This window comes from Sarcophilus harrisii, chromosome 2 (assembly GCF_902635505.1).
Source record: "Sarcophilus harrisii chromosome 2, mSarHar1.11, whole genome shotgun sequence".
Taxonomy (NCBI): Eukaryota; Metazoa; Chordata; class Mammalia; order Dasyuromorphia; family Dasyuridae; genus Sarcophilus; species Sarcophilus harrisii.
In genome coordinates this window covers 340,662,401-340,677,887 of record NC_045427.1, presented here as the reverse complement: position 1 = coordinate 340,677,887, position 15,487 = coordinate 340,662,401, and the positions used below count along the sequence as shown (strand labels likewise).

At 33.1% G+C, this 15,487-nt stretch overlaps 1 protein-coding gene and 1 long non-coding RNA gene across 10 annotated transcripts in view; one reads left to right on the top strand and one right to left on the bottom strand.

Moving 5' to 3' along the window:
* The window catches only part of SAMD4A (sterile alpha motif domain containing 4A), a 332,472-nt gene that overhangs the window by 39,208 nt on the left and 277,777 nt on the right, over positions 1-15,487 (top strand). The window lies entirely within an intron of this gene.
* LOC116421607 lies at positions 10,670-14,573 on the bottom strand. The gene is made up of 3 exons (XR_004232063.1): positions 14,468-14,573; positions 11,329-11,479; positions 10,670-10,986 (listed from the first exon to the last, which is right to left on the bottom strand). It is a non-coding gene; the product is annotated as an uncharacterized LOC116421607 (long non-coding RNA).

The window sequence follows — 15,487 nt, the reverse complement described above, 5'->3', positions numbered from 1 at the left end:
ATAAATAACAGGAAACTAGACTTTTCTGTGTTCACAAGTACTTTTCATATATTGTTCTGTTCAGTCAAGTTCTCTTCCATCCTTCCCATTCCCCAGTGTATTACACCTAAAGTATCATCAGAGGCTTCCAAATTTAAGCTTTTGTACTGAAGATTAGTTAATTCAAAAATAAAAAGAACAACAATAAGAATAAACTGATCTTGGAAACAAGGCTATATTATTTTAATTTTCCTTGTAACTTTATCCCAAAATAAAAAATAAACACATAAGATAAATTAATTTCACCACAGAGAAAGCTGAGCTAAATGTAAATACCTGGTCACATATCAATATACAACCAGTTCTTCCCTTTAGCTCCATCAGGATGGTAATTAAAAGTCTCTTCGTAAGTTATCTTCTGCAGAAAAGAGTTAATTTCCGTTCTCTTCAGCCCCCTCAGATTCTTTCTCCTTGACAATTAGTACATTCAGTTTTTTTCAGTAAAAAGTACTAATAGAACCTCTGTGCCTCTCACATTCTCTCACTCATGACAATTAATTTTCTAAGTGATAGGTAAATTTCCTCTTCCCCAGATCTTTCCACTGAAAAAATTACAGTTACTATTCATAGTCTCTGTGGGAGGGACAATTGAAACTAGAATTACATTAGTAACAGCATCAGTAATAATAGGTGTATTCTTTTTTAGTCAAGTGGCTTCACAAATCCTCTTTGGTAGTGAGTAAGTAGTTTTCAAAATGTTGATTGTCTCCTACTACTGGTGAATTCCCTTTGTGTTATTAATTACTAGTGGTAAGCCAGTTGCTCAGTAGTCTTTAGGGAGAAAATAATCACAATCTAAAAAACTTTTTAAGAAAATATTTTTTACAAAGTTGATTTTTCTCCAGTTTTGCCTCTCTGTGTCCTCTATTTATAAAACAAAACCCTACTATACTTGATTCTTTTGACACATTCATGTTGATGAGAAATAAATCATCTGATATAGTCTTATTGTCACTATTTCTAGGAAATAGAGGCACAAATATGCTGTTTTGCCTCTGAATGATAGCATAACTTGGGTGATGATTGTTAGGCAAGTGAAATGGAGAAGGATAATTGCAACTTTGTATTGGTTAAAGTGAATAGCCATGATACAAAGAGTCTGTAAAGATCTAATTCTAGCATTTTACTTTTCACTTAGAAATCTGGATTATTTGTGTTCTGCAAAAGTTCCAATAAGAATAATAGTGGCAGCAGCAACAACAGTAGCCCAGATATTTGAAAAAATAAGTTCTTAGTCAACCAATTCTAATTTTTCTTATTTTTGTCTGACTTTATTATTGGGTATATTTTTCTGTAAGGATTATTCCCCTTTCTCCTTACCACTTGAACACACTATGAGAATCTTAATTTCTCTGAGTCTTCCTTAGATGTATTTTTACAAAATTTAATGTATCTATTAAAATCTCTTTTTCCTTGCAATATGATGTCTTTCTTTAACAGCTAGTCTTATTGATCTTAGGATAATTATGTGATGCAGTGGATAGTTTACTATAAAGCTCGTCTTACTGAATTCCAATATAGCCTGAAACATTTTGTAATTTTGGCTAAGACACTTAAATCTGGTTGCCTCAGTTTCCTCAGCCAAAAATGACCTAGAGAAAGAAATGGCAAATCACCCCAGCATCTTTTCCAAGAAAACCCCAAATGTGTTCATCAAGAGTTATACATCATCAAAAAATGACTGAACACCTGTTGATCTTAATTCCTATTTCTTTGATAGATTCATCTTTATTAGATATAGTTACTGTGTATACCTGAATATGATAGTAATAATAGTTAGCATTTTAAGGCTTACAAAATACTTTATAAATGTTCTCTCATTTCTGATCCTCAAAACAACTAGGAAAGGTAAGTCCTATTTTACAGATGTGGAAACTGAGGCAGAAATTGATTAAACTGACCTTTCAATGATACAACTAGTAAGTATCTGATGCAGGATTTGGACTCAGGTCTTTCTGACTACAGGTCTAACATTTTATTTATGGTGCTGTCCGGCTGGCTTTAGCACATAATTTAAGCTTTTGTACTGAAGATTCGTTATTTCTGTGTTATTAGTTATTTCTGTGTTCTTTATGTTATTCAAAGTGACAAGTGAAAAGGAAAACTAATATGAGAAGACTGAAAAATATGCAGTCAGTTAACTCAATGATATAATTTTATTAGTAAATAGTCTACTATTTCAACTACTAATTTGGCAAGTTAACGAAAGTAATTTTTATTCTATATCACGTTTCCCAACCATTTTTGGTTCAAGATGCAATTCTTTTATTGAAGCATCACCACAATCATTCCATGTTATGCTCATAAATATGGTACTATCCTTCTAACTCTCTTTTTGTTGTCACTTCTTTCTTATTGCTCCCCAAATTGCAAATGGAAAGAAGAGGCCCTGGCCATCATGATACCATAATAACTATATAAATATGTCATAATTATACATATATATTGATATATAATTTATTATATTTACTACATATATACTTATCATTTATATATATGTTATACATACAAAAATGTAATATATTAATGATAGCTATCACAACAAGAGATATTTGTAATATCTTGATATTTCAATACTTCAGCAAATTATAATTAGACATGTAGAAGTACTATGGCTGATATGACTGATGTAGAAGTACCAAGATCTCTTTTACAAAATGATTTCAATTGTACTTTACACAGGGTCTTCCTTTTTCTTCCATTTACAAACAATGAGATAATTTAGTGTCTTTGAGGGAGATATTTGCTTTGGATAATGCAGAAGTTCTTCATTTAAAGTTATTTAATAGTCAAATAAAATTACTTTATTTCAAGGATAGCAATAATAAGAAATTATCCATTTTATGAACTTCTATGACCAACCTACAGGTGGTGGACTTTTCTTTACTTAGCTTGACTGGTCCTTGGACAAAAAGGATATAGAATCTTGTTTTGGGCTCATACTTGAAGCTTTTTCTGTGTGGTATAGCTTACGTGTCATGCAATGATACATACTAATAGGATGCTTAAGAGTTTAAGGACTTAAAAGCTGAAGGAGCTTAAGAACTGAGGGTCAGGTATTCTCTCTAGACTGGATCTATGAAGTATATTGCCAAAATCATTTGAATACCTCTTCATAATGTACTTTGTGTCCAAACCTTAGGGATCATAGCACCCAACTACACACAAATGTAACTGGTGACCAATGAAATGCCATTTGAGGTAAGGACTATTTCTTTCAGAGATTAGGCATCATAGAACACAGAGAGGAAATTCAAAGGAACATCAACTGTAACACTGAAGTCAATTTGATGTGCTGTTTCTTGGAGTCTTTGCTAACTATTTGCTCCTATACTTTCCTAACATGTTACTTAAGCAATTATATCTCAATGTTGGCCAATTTGATGTCATTGTATAAACTTTGAACCATTATAACACAAAGATTTTCTCTTTAATCTTAAGTATATGTATACAATGAGAGCTCTAATATACAAGCACAATAGTATTTCTTTTTCCCCCTATAGATTGCTAATGTTATAGAGCTTTCTATCTTCTAGAATACCTCTCACCCCAAGATCACTTGCATGTTACAGTAGAGCACTGGACTAGGACTTTAGCAGAAACTTGATAAATTTTTCCTTCTTGCTCCTATCCAACTCAATAATTTCATGTTGAAAAAGAGTACTTCAACACATGAATAGAGTATTCCCGCCAGGAAGTTGAAATTGGCCACTAATCCACTTTTTTCAGCCAGGCACAAATACCTATTATATTATCATTTCATTCACATTTATGAATTTTGTACAAAAATATATCACGAAAGAACTTTTGGATGTCTTGTTTAAATCTAGGTACCTTATTGCAACTGAATCTTGCTAATCTATCCCTCTCATGACTTCATTAAAATTTTTGATGTGAAGTGTTCTTATTGAAGTCCTATTGGTTCACACTTCCCTTTCTAAGTACTCACAGATCATAAAGAAGGGAAAGGGACCTGTATGTGCACAGATGTTTGTGGCAGCCCTCTTTGTAGTGGCTAGAAACTGGAAACTGAGTGGATGCCCATCAGTTGGAGAATGGCTCAATAAATTGTGGTATATGAATATTATGGAATATTATTGTTCTGTAAGAAATGACCAACAGGATGATTTCAGAAAGGCCTGGAGAGACTAAGTGCTCACAGAGTATTCTAGCAGCTGTTGAATGGTGAATGTGTTGAATGACAAGATTCAACACACAGTTGTATTAATAGCTTCTGGGGAGGAACCTAGTCATCATTAAATAAATCAGTACGCTGAGATCTGAATAGTTAACAAAGAAATAATCTACTGATTTGCTGGTTGCTGCTAGACATCAGTTGGTTAGATGAGTTTCCAATGATAAACAAAGATTATATTTCTTTAGCTTCTTTCTCAGAGATAACAATGAATTATATAGATTTTACAGAACAAAACAATTTGGAAAAGGACAAATAACTTCCAGTTATAATGATGATAATAACTTACATTTAAATAGTGCTTTAAAGTTGACAAAAACACTTTTGACCCAATAATCTAGTAAAGTAGGTAACAGAAATTTTATCTCTATAACCATGTAACCATGTCATCACACACCCATCCAGTAAACTTCAAAAGCTCCCAGGGACTTTGATGATCAAGTACAAAACACTCAATTTGGAATTCAAAGACCTTTATAAACTACTCCCTTCTGTCTTTTCAGTCTTCAAGAAACTGAAGTATTCACAAAGCATTGGAATAAGGTACTCATGGAGAAATCTGCTCAAATAGAAATTTTAGAAAAATTATATTTTGTCTTTCTTATCAAAGAATTTATTTACTCTAAAACTGATGACAAAGATAAAATAAATTTAAAAGCTATGATTCTTTTAAAGAATTAATTAGTTAATGATTATGTTGAGATTTTTAATGTAATATTACCCACTGCTGTTAATTCTGAGGGTAATGAGAAGTGGGGAAAAGGTCATTCTCACTTCTTCCCTCTCTGCCTCTATTTCCCTTTCTTTCCCCTTTCCTTTTTATCTCTCTCTTCCCTTTTTTTTTGTTTATTTCCCCATGTAAATTTGTCAGAATTGTTTGCCTAGCTAAAGAATGAAGTGCTGCATTTGAAAATGATGAATGCTTTCCAGACACTGAAAGAAATGGTGTCCTGTATTAAAGTACCAAAATCACTAAATGGTGGCCTTACAAGGATACCTTGAGCTGTATTGTAGCATTAGCCAATAAAATAACAAAGCAATTTTCCTAATTAAAAGCTTTAATTAAAAAGTGAAATTTATATTTAGTTTATTAAAAGTACTCAAGGAAACGTGAAAACCTGTAAGAAAGTGATTTAGATTTTCAAACCTTTATACCAAAGTAGCCTACTCCTTAATGACTTTGCATTTTTTCTTCTTGAAGTAGAAGGTCAATGAATGTAAGAAAGTCCAACTCATTATTTGGTGCTCTATAAATTTGTTATGAAGTCATTGGATTTAAAGATGGGAAGATACCATTGAGTCAATGCCTTTGCCAGAGTCCTTGCTTCTTCCATTCCTTTGTTGATATCATCTACAAATTTAATGAGTAGGAACTCACAAAGTTATTCTATTATTGCATATTATTGATAAAAATTTTAAATACTACAGGATGAAGGAATGATAATTCTTGTTCTTCCAAGCTCGTTCTTAAATTTGTTGTTGAAAACTATTTATTGAATATAAGCTCTATGTCCAGGTGTATACCTACCATTATTATTTTCTAGACCATATTTCAATATAATTGTATTCCTTTGAAATATGATGAATTCATGCCTTGAAAAGTCAATATTCTGAGAAGTGATCTGTCATTTCCACCAGGCTACCAAAGAATTTATTCATTATGAACCACCTTTTTCCTATCTCCTCTAAGATATTTGCAATTAATTATATCATAAGTATTATAAATTTCTGATTTAAAATAAATTGATAGCATAGTGAATCCTTCAAGAGTGAAGAATCCAACTTTTCCCCTTATCAGAGAAATGCAGACTTTCAAAGTCAGACAGAACCTCCATTGCCTTCTTATACAACCTGAACAAGAATTCCTACCACTAACTACATAACTGGCAATTGAATTCAGGTTTGGCTTCAGCATCTTTTGAGGACAAATGAAGGAGATATCTATAGCTCTACAGTTAGCATGTTTGAGATCTGAAATAGATACAGAGTTTACAACATAGTTTGAAAGTATGAAACAATGTGTACTGGAAACAAAAATACCAAAATAAATCATATACCCTTTGATAAACTATTAATGTATCTACTCCAATTCCACCTAAACAATTTCTCATTAAACCAGAAATAAAAAAGAGTTACACTTTACTTTTGCAAGGAAGAAGAGACCTTCCTTCAGTTTGAAGTCAGGTAATTGTGAGTACTTGAAGTGGAATACCAATCTAGAATTATATTATTTATGAGCATTGAAGAATTAATGCTTTTGAATTGTGATGTTGGAGACTACTATTTAAAAGTCCCTTGCACAGGGACTTGCACAGAGGTCAAATAAGTCAATACTTAAAAGAAATTAATTCATGCTATTCACTGGAAGGTCAAATACTAAAACTGAAGCTTAAATACTTCACATAAAAAGAAGACCAGATGTATCGGAGGGGGAAAAACCCCTGATGTGTGGAAAGATTGATGGCAAAAGAAAACTGAGATGACAGAAGATGAGATGGATTAAAAAAATATCATGGAAACAATGAACATGAACTTGGACAGACATCAAGAGATAGTGGAAGATAGAAAGGTATGCTATGGTCCATGGGGTCACAAAGAGTTGTTCACAACTGAATGACAGAACAACAAAATATTACTAGTTTAGACGGCACAATAACTTTAGAACAAAGTCTGGCCTTTAAAGGATGGAGAATAGATCTTAGCTTATTTAAGAGTTGACCACAAACATACACACACACACACACACACACACACACACACACACACACTATTTATTCTGCAAATTGCAAACAAAAATTGGAATTAGAATAAAAAAAGAGATTAGAATACACTAAAAAATACACAGAGTGAACAAGCTCTCTCATGGGAAATGAAATCTCTCACCTCAAAAAAAAAAAAAAAAAAAGGTTCTGATCTCACCTGAGAGAAAATCCCTAGATTCCTAGATTCCAAGATTTCTAGAGAGAAAAGATATAAATCAGGAACATGTTGAGGAATTGGATTCCTCTACACGTGTGTCATTTCCCAAAGTCTTTTCCCCTCCATGTGTCTCTCTCTGAAGAGACTCTTCTACCAAATCTGTTCTCCTAAAAAAATTTCAATTTTCCAAAGCTCCTATACCAGCTACTCCTCTTGTATAGTTACACACAGTTGTGTCAGCATTCTCCCCAACAATTAGAAGAGCCTCTCGCAAAATATTCCAACCTTGGCTAGAAACCTAAATTACATTATGATCTCATGACTGCCACCTAGTTCAAAATAGGCTGTGGCAAGGGTCAGTTTTTACCTCAGAGATAGTAAACACTTACTTGGTCCTAGGGCATCTGTGTATAGAACTTCTGAGGACAAATAATAGAAGCCCTAAAAATTACCATGTAACATGGAAAAGAATAACATGGAGCACATTTAGTTAGTGCTCTCCACTTTGTCAACTAAGAAATCACTTCTGAAGGGAAATGGGAAGAGACTTTTTAGAGTGTGCCTTTTAAAATACATGGTAACAAGTCAGTAAATTAGCATTTATTAAATGCCAACTAATTTCCATGCACTGTTAAGTGCTAAGTATATAAAAAATAAGAAGAAAGGAGAGAAAGTGAAAGCTATGAATATAGAATCGCATTTTCAAGAAATTTAGCTGAAAAGTGTAGGAGGGATAGCTAGCATGGATGGTTGGATCAAGTAGGATTCTTTTTTTAAGAATGAGTGGGATGATGATCTACATATCAGGAAAGGAGCCAGTATATAGGGATAGGTTGAAGATTACAGACAGAATGGGAATGATAGTGAATTAAATCTGATGGGGAAGATCGGATGGTATAGGATCAAGGTTATATGTTGATGGGTTGGCTTTGGCTAGGAGAAGGACCACTTTTCATCAGAAAACAGAAAACTGGGAGGAGAGAGTAGGGAATGATATTAGAGGGAAATGAGATGTGAAGACAGGAAGAAGAATGGCAAATGGCTTCTATTTTTTTCAGTGATGTTTGAGGCAAAATCTGTAGTAGAATTGGACTGGGGTATAGTAGGGCTAGCCATGGAAAGCACAAAGAAAGATGAAAAGATTCAAGACAGCCACTCTGTTAAGGGGAACAGAATATTAATTAGAGAGGAGACCAAGAATTGCTTTATTGTAGTTAGGATCCATTTAAGATTACATCTGAATAGGATGAAAATGGTAAGATGGTTCAAATAATTGTGAGTTAGATATGGGCAATAAGACAAAGAAAAAAGAGAATTGAAAGTTGAACTGGTCAAGATTTAGGAGGGAAGGAATATCCAGTGTAGGGATAGTAGGCTGGTAATGTAATGAGGAGTAAGGGGATTAGAAGTCTCATTGACAATGAAGAGCAAAAATTGGAAAAAAGATGGAATGATAAAAGATTACAATTAGATAAAAGAATTTCAGAGTTCACAAACTTGACACTGGAAGATTTCTTGTTTGATGGCAAGATCAAATTGACCAAGGTCATCAATTATCCTTCTATACATAAATGTTAAATTCTGAGTTTTTTGAGGATATTCATTTATAATTTAAAATTTTAATACAGAAAAGCTAATACTATAAAGATTACTTATCTAAAATAATTTTTCTCTTCTTTGCCTCTTGTTTGATATTTGAGAATTATTTTGAAGTATAATCTCCAGGAAAAGATTTGAAACTTTCCAAAGGCCAGATTTCCTGTTTGAGTTTTAAGAGTAGTTTAAGTTAGTCTTTGTTCCACAGAAGTGACCACAGAGAGTATGAGAATATCAATTTTAAAAAGCTAGCCAGCCTTTTATGTTTACTAAGTATTTTTCCAAAACTGTTTTTTTAATGTAAAATTGTATTACTAGATTCTAGAATGTTCCTTATCTTATGCTTTCATTCACTCATATGTTCTCAAATTCCATGAATCTCTTCTAAATAGGATAAGAGTGAGGATGAATGGAAAACTATTTTCTTTAGAACACCAGATATACCTTTCAACACTTACAAAAATGATGATTATCATGCAGATATTCTTATTCCTAAGAGTTTGAATTTTATCCTATGGGTAGCAGGGAGTCATTGAATTTTTCTTGAGCAGAAAGGAGATTAGAGTATAGGAGGAAATAATTTGCCATCAGTGTATAAAATAAATAGAAGTGATCACATACTAAAAGCAGTTGATCAGTAAGTATTTATTAAACCTTTACTATGTGCCAGGTAATGTACTGAGTAACTAGAAGCAGAAAGATAGAAAAAGAGGCAAATTACAACTCATGCCTTCAAAGAACTCATAATCTAATGGGAGAGACAAGCAAACAAATATGTTCAAATAAACTACATACAGGACAAATAATAAATAATCAGAAGAGGAAAGGCACTAAAGTCAAGAGGAATTAGGAAAGATTTCTTGTAGAAGATAGGAACTGTTTTGACTGAGGACTCTAAAGTGTTCTTAGTATAGTGTTACTTTATAATAAAAACATGCAAGTCAGAATGCAGAAAAGCCACAAAAATTGCATGACATTGTTATACCTAAACACTTTTGTTTTGCACTGAACTTAGCAAGCAAAGGAACCCAAGTATCACTGATCTAAAACTGTAGTAGACAGTGAAATAGTTGATCCATTGGAAAAAATATATCTTTTAATGTTGGCAAGAAACTTTAAGGTTTACTAAGGAATGAGGGTCAGGAAAAAAAAATAAGCTATCTTCCTCACAAGGTACATTAACTTAGTGAAGAGAATAGATATTACCAACAAGAAAGCAAGTGGTTATATTCTTATTAGTTTACAGTTGCTTTCAGGGGCCAAATTCAGCTGATAAACACAATAAGTAGTATGCACCATAAAGGGACAACATGGTAGGAGTGGGAAGTGACCATAAATGATTGAACAGCTTATACTAAGACACATCAAAAAGAACACATGTTGTAATAGGATTCCTTTCAAATTCAAGGACATTTTAGGTGGGCTTTACTATGGAGGAGTGGAGGAGCCACTATGGAGGCTGTTTGGTATGTCCTTTTTATTGTCTCCTCCTTTCTGGAAGGGATAGATATGAATAAGTGCCTATTTCCTCCACAGTGTTGGTTCAGGTGTGACTTTTTCTTTGGTCAGTGACCTTTTCTCCATGTCCCAGTTCTCTTTGAAGGAGAGAGAATAGATATTTAATCTGCCTTGTTCAATTACAGTTAGTTTGCTTTTAGCCTAAAGGCAATATAAGGACTTCCAGCTCCACTCGGTGCCCTTTAGTTGCTATTTTATGGAATTTATATCAGATAGAAAGTTATTAATAATACAATAGCTCAGAGCTACCAATTAGGAAAATTCCTAACTTTCATAGAGAATATTACCTCTGTCCTAAGTTAAATAGTGTGTATTTTCAGCTAAACCCTAGCTTCCTCTATTTCCCTTTTTGCAAAATAGATGAAGTATATAGACATGCAATACAAATTTTTTTGACCAAGCATTAAAAAGCTTATATGGAGCAAAGTCAGGATGTAGGAATCAGTTTATATAAAAAGAAATGAGAAATGATTAATAGTGTTTGTTACTGTACAGTCATGAGAAGGGGAAGTTGAAAAAAGAGTCAATCTTTTAAAACTTCCCTAAATCCTTGAAGAGGCAAACAGAATCTTTGACATTCTTCATCTAGACAGCATTGCTTTTTTCCCCCTGTTGTTTGTTCTCCCTCATGAATTTCTTGAATACGATCTGTTTTAATGAAGATTTTTCTAATGAAGGAATCACCTTTTCTCAATATTTGTAGAAGTGATTTCTCCTCCCTCAAGAAAAAAAAAAGATGAATCAAACTTTCATGAAATTAAGCAACTCAAAGAAATTGCTAATTCTGTAAATATTTTTTGTAAACTTGACTCAAACTAGAAATAATTTCAGCAATTTGAGAAATGGGCTTGCCTGCTGTTGCATTCATACAGATTGTATGTACTCTGTCATGCCTAATAATTACTTCTACAGGTTTTTTTTCTCAGCTCTCCTCTTCTTTATACTAGGGTGTAAGAATGTAATGAACTGTACAAAAATACTGCATTTCTGAAACGCCACAGAAATCCTCACTAACAAGTTTAGTAGTGAACATGATAAGGAACCTGGCATCTTTCTTTTACCTGGACAAATGTTTCCTTCTTGAATCTACCAAAGCTTTTTGATTTACTTGTGAACCCAAGTAGGTGGTTACTTAATAGATTCATTGTTTGGTTAGCAGTCTGTTTGAAGTCTTAGAAATCAGAGTCAGTATTAGGATCATAAATCAAGAACCTGAAAGACAATATGTTACAATTTACTTATTTTATAGGTAAGGTTCAGGGAGGCTAAATTATTACCTAGACCATGTAACTAGTGATCAAAGACAACATTTGAACTCAATGCTCTTTTCTTTGTATCAGTGAATTTTTAGAGGACAAAATGATTTTAAGTACTTTCTGATTTTATCTCCAAAAGCAGACAGAGAAATTAATTGATTTTCTCAGGGTCACAAAGATAATTAGTGTCAGATCTGCTATGAGACCCAAAGTTATTACTAGAGTTATTACTAGTTTTTACTAGAGTTATTACTATTACTAGTTATTACTAGAGTCAGGGACTTTGCCCAAACTATCAAATCTAGATGGTACTTGACAACACTTGAAGTTTTCAGCAACTTAGACACAATGGATTTTTAGCACCTAGTTAGCAAAAATAGGAGAACAACTATTTGACAGATTGGAATAAACTTTTCCCTCCTCTGATAAATTTATGTTCTATCTTTTCAACTATACTTTATATTGCTTGTTCTGGGTATAAACAATTCTTGGTTATAGCCTTGACTACACCCAAAGTCTTCTGACTTTCAATAATCTTAACACAAAGAACTTCTTTGAGAATAAATTTATTTTACACTTGTTTAAAAATGTGCCCCTTGATCATTTTCTCCCTATTTTTATGTTACAGTATATGGGGAAGATGATCTTTAAAGTCCTTTCTAGCACTAAAAAACCTAAGCCTCTTTAAAGTGTCAATAGAGCAACTGCCTAGAAGCTTAATTTGTAAAATAATCACATAGAAAAATTCCAAAATGATGGGATTTAAGAAATTATTTAATAAAGTTATTAATACTATTTATTCTTCTGTCTACCTTTGCTCATTTGGAGAGTACTTGTTCTGTCTTCCCTTTTTTTTAATCTGACCTTTGCTTTCATTCATTTTATAGTTCTTTTTGTGTTGTCAGTCTGTTCTTCAAATACCTCCCTGACCCCAATTTTTTTTAGTCTCCTCTTTTTCACTAATGAAAATATTATGTTTTATCCCAAACAAATAAAACTTAAAGGAGAAATTTTTTTTAGGCAAGGTTTGTTTTTAACATTTGACAAAGGTGTTATGTCTTCTGTATGTCTGCTTTAAAATAATTTGCTGCTGATAATAACAACAAAAACAGTAATAATAAATAATATTTATGCCCACTTTTATTTTCACTGTTGACTATATGACTATATCTTCTGAGCATAATCATAGGATTGTTATGTGGATCAGATGAGAAAATGTGTGTAAAACATTTTGTAATATTTAAAGCACTAAATGTTATGTGTTATTATGAGTACAGGACAAAATAATTTTATTGAAATTATCCAAAATTATAAAAGTGAGATTTATTGAGTTCAACTTACCAAAGTGTAGGATCATAGATCCAGAACTGGAAAAGATCTCAGGGACCATCTAATCAAAATTTCTCTTTTTATAAATGAGGAAACTGAGGCACAAGGAGATCAACAGAGACACAAGTAGTAATTTCAGTGTCCTTTGGGAATTCTAGAAGTTATGGTTACTTTTATTTAACCTTCACCACAACAAGATTTAGGAAACCAGAGAGTAAAGCAGGTCCCTACTCAAAAAATAAATAAAAATTTATTAGACAAACAAGGGACATGATATTGTTACTCACGTGAGGAGACTATCCCTAACAGATGGACTGAACTGAGCTGAAGTTAGCTTTTTCCTGCTTTCAATTTACCCTTGGCTCAGCTGCTCTGTTTGTACCTGTCTAATTATAACAGTTCTGTGAAACTCCACCAGTTACCCCAGACTATATCTAGCATGCTGAAAATAGTCCCCTTCACTCATGAAAAAATTTGAATAGCTGACCTTTCTGAGAGCGAATAGGATTTAAATTGTATGAAAGTAATAAACAACTTGCCAAGGAAAGAGCATTCCTAAATTTCAATAGAATACTGAACAAAATAATCTTACTCATGTTTTTTTAAGCATTTCTAAGAATTTCTTTGTCTGTCTCTTTGTCTCTCTGTCTCTGTCTGTCTCTTTTTCTGTCTCTGTCTCTGTCTCTCTCTCTGTCTGTCTGTCTATCTCTCTCTCTCTCTCTCTCTCTCTCTCTCTCTTTCATAGTCTATCTGTCTCTCCAACTTATTCACTGTTGCATGGAAAATCATGTTAGATTAGGTTTATGCATGAGTAAACAAAAGTATTAATCAGGCCTGAAATTGGCCTCAATTCTAAGAAAGCATATTCTACTCAGCATAACTGGTATCAGGATGTTCCTCCCACTCTTAGTATTTATTTATAAGCTTTAAAGGACCATCATGACTTCAAATCTTCTTCTGATAATTGACTCTTTCATTTTGAGTCAGGAAGACTAGAGTTGAATCATGCCTCAGACACTTATTAGCTGTATCATCCAGGGCAGGCCAAGCCCCGTCAGATAATTAGCATTATTAAGCAACAGCCATGGGCCAGGCACTGTGAAGTACTAGAAAGGCAAAAAGCCAGCCACTGCCTTCACAGAGTTCACAGTTGAATGGAAGCTCTCTTAGTTTAAGTAACTTAACCTCTTTCTTTCAATTTTATCATGTGTAAAATGGAGGAAATAATAGCACATTTCATAAGGCTGTTGTGAGCATCAAATGAGATAATATATGAGAGTGTATATATAAAGTGTTTGCAAAATTCAAAGTGCTATGCAAAAGTTAACTATTTTATTATTATCTAAATGGGGCATGGTAAGACTAACACTTGCAATGCTTGGTAGTCATAGAATGTTGGCAGCATTGTCCCAAAAGATAGAATGTTTTTGGAGGTATCATTTCTTAATATATATTATTTTAAATGTAAAATTGTATATGGAACTTTTGCTTCAACTGATTATGGGAAAGTAGATGAAGTGGCTATGGTATAATTTTCCAGGTAATTTTTTTATTCATTTATTTAGAATTCATATATCACCCAACTTGATAATTGATATATTTAACAACTACTTACTTGAGATTTCTATGCCCATGATGTTAGTCTGCACAGTCAGATTAAACTAATGTTATTTTAGGTCATTCATTTCACTTTTGGCCAAGAGGAAGGTAGGGACTAACAATCCTCCCATTCAGTTTACTATAGTAAAAATATTTGGTGTTGGTAAGACCTACTGACCCTGTAAGTGTGTGACTGTGTCACTATTGCTACCATTGTTGTTATCATAGTTAACATTACTGCTTGTCTGTATTTTGGCTCTTTAGGTAGGAAATTATGTTGGGAGTCTTCATTCAGCTGAGAATCAGGAGTCTGCTTTCAAGTTAGCAGAATCAGGTAGCTTACTATCCAAACAGAAGTGATCCAGGCTAAAATTTGCTGGACAAAATTGAAAAAGGAAGCCTAATTTAAAAAACGAGTAAGAACAGTATATATACAAGATCAAAAACAGTCTGAAGAACTATCCAACAAAAGGTAATTTTAGCTATACAAATTTTAGGGTTTGGAAGCATCAACAATCCAATAAACTATAGCTCTCATCCCAGTTACTACCTAAATGATAAAATAGGAAGACAGGGATCACATAATTTGTATGGGTGCAAAATATGGACAGAATCCAAAAGAGGTTGAGTGGAAGGTGAAACTCTGCACAATAATCTTCCTTCTTTACCCAAACAGTTCTAGTACCTGAAAAGGAGTAAAATTAGAATAGGAAAAAGTAGGGTGTGAACAACAACTGCTTAACTTTCTGACAACTTGTTATAGGGAGTCAGTTCCCATAGTTCCTTATTCCCCATGTAACACACACACACACACACACACACACACACACACACACACACACTTCTCCCCCTCCCCCCAAGGAATTATATAGATTCCAGGATTTTTTTTTCTCAGAATTCCACATACCCTAATAATTAATTTCCAGCCATCATGACTTCTGCTAATATTTTTTTTGATCTCTTGTCTCTTTTTAAGATCTCATGTTAAAATAGGTCAGTTTTTACAATCCCTCCAAACTCTCTCCTTGTCATTTCT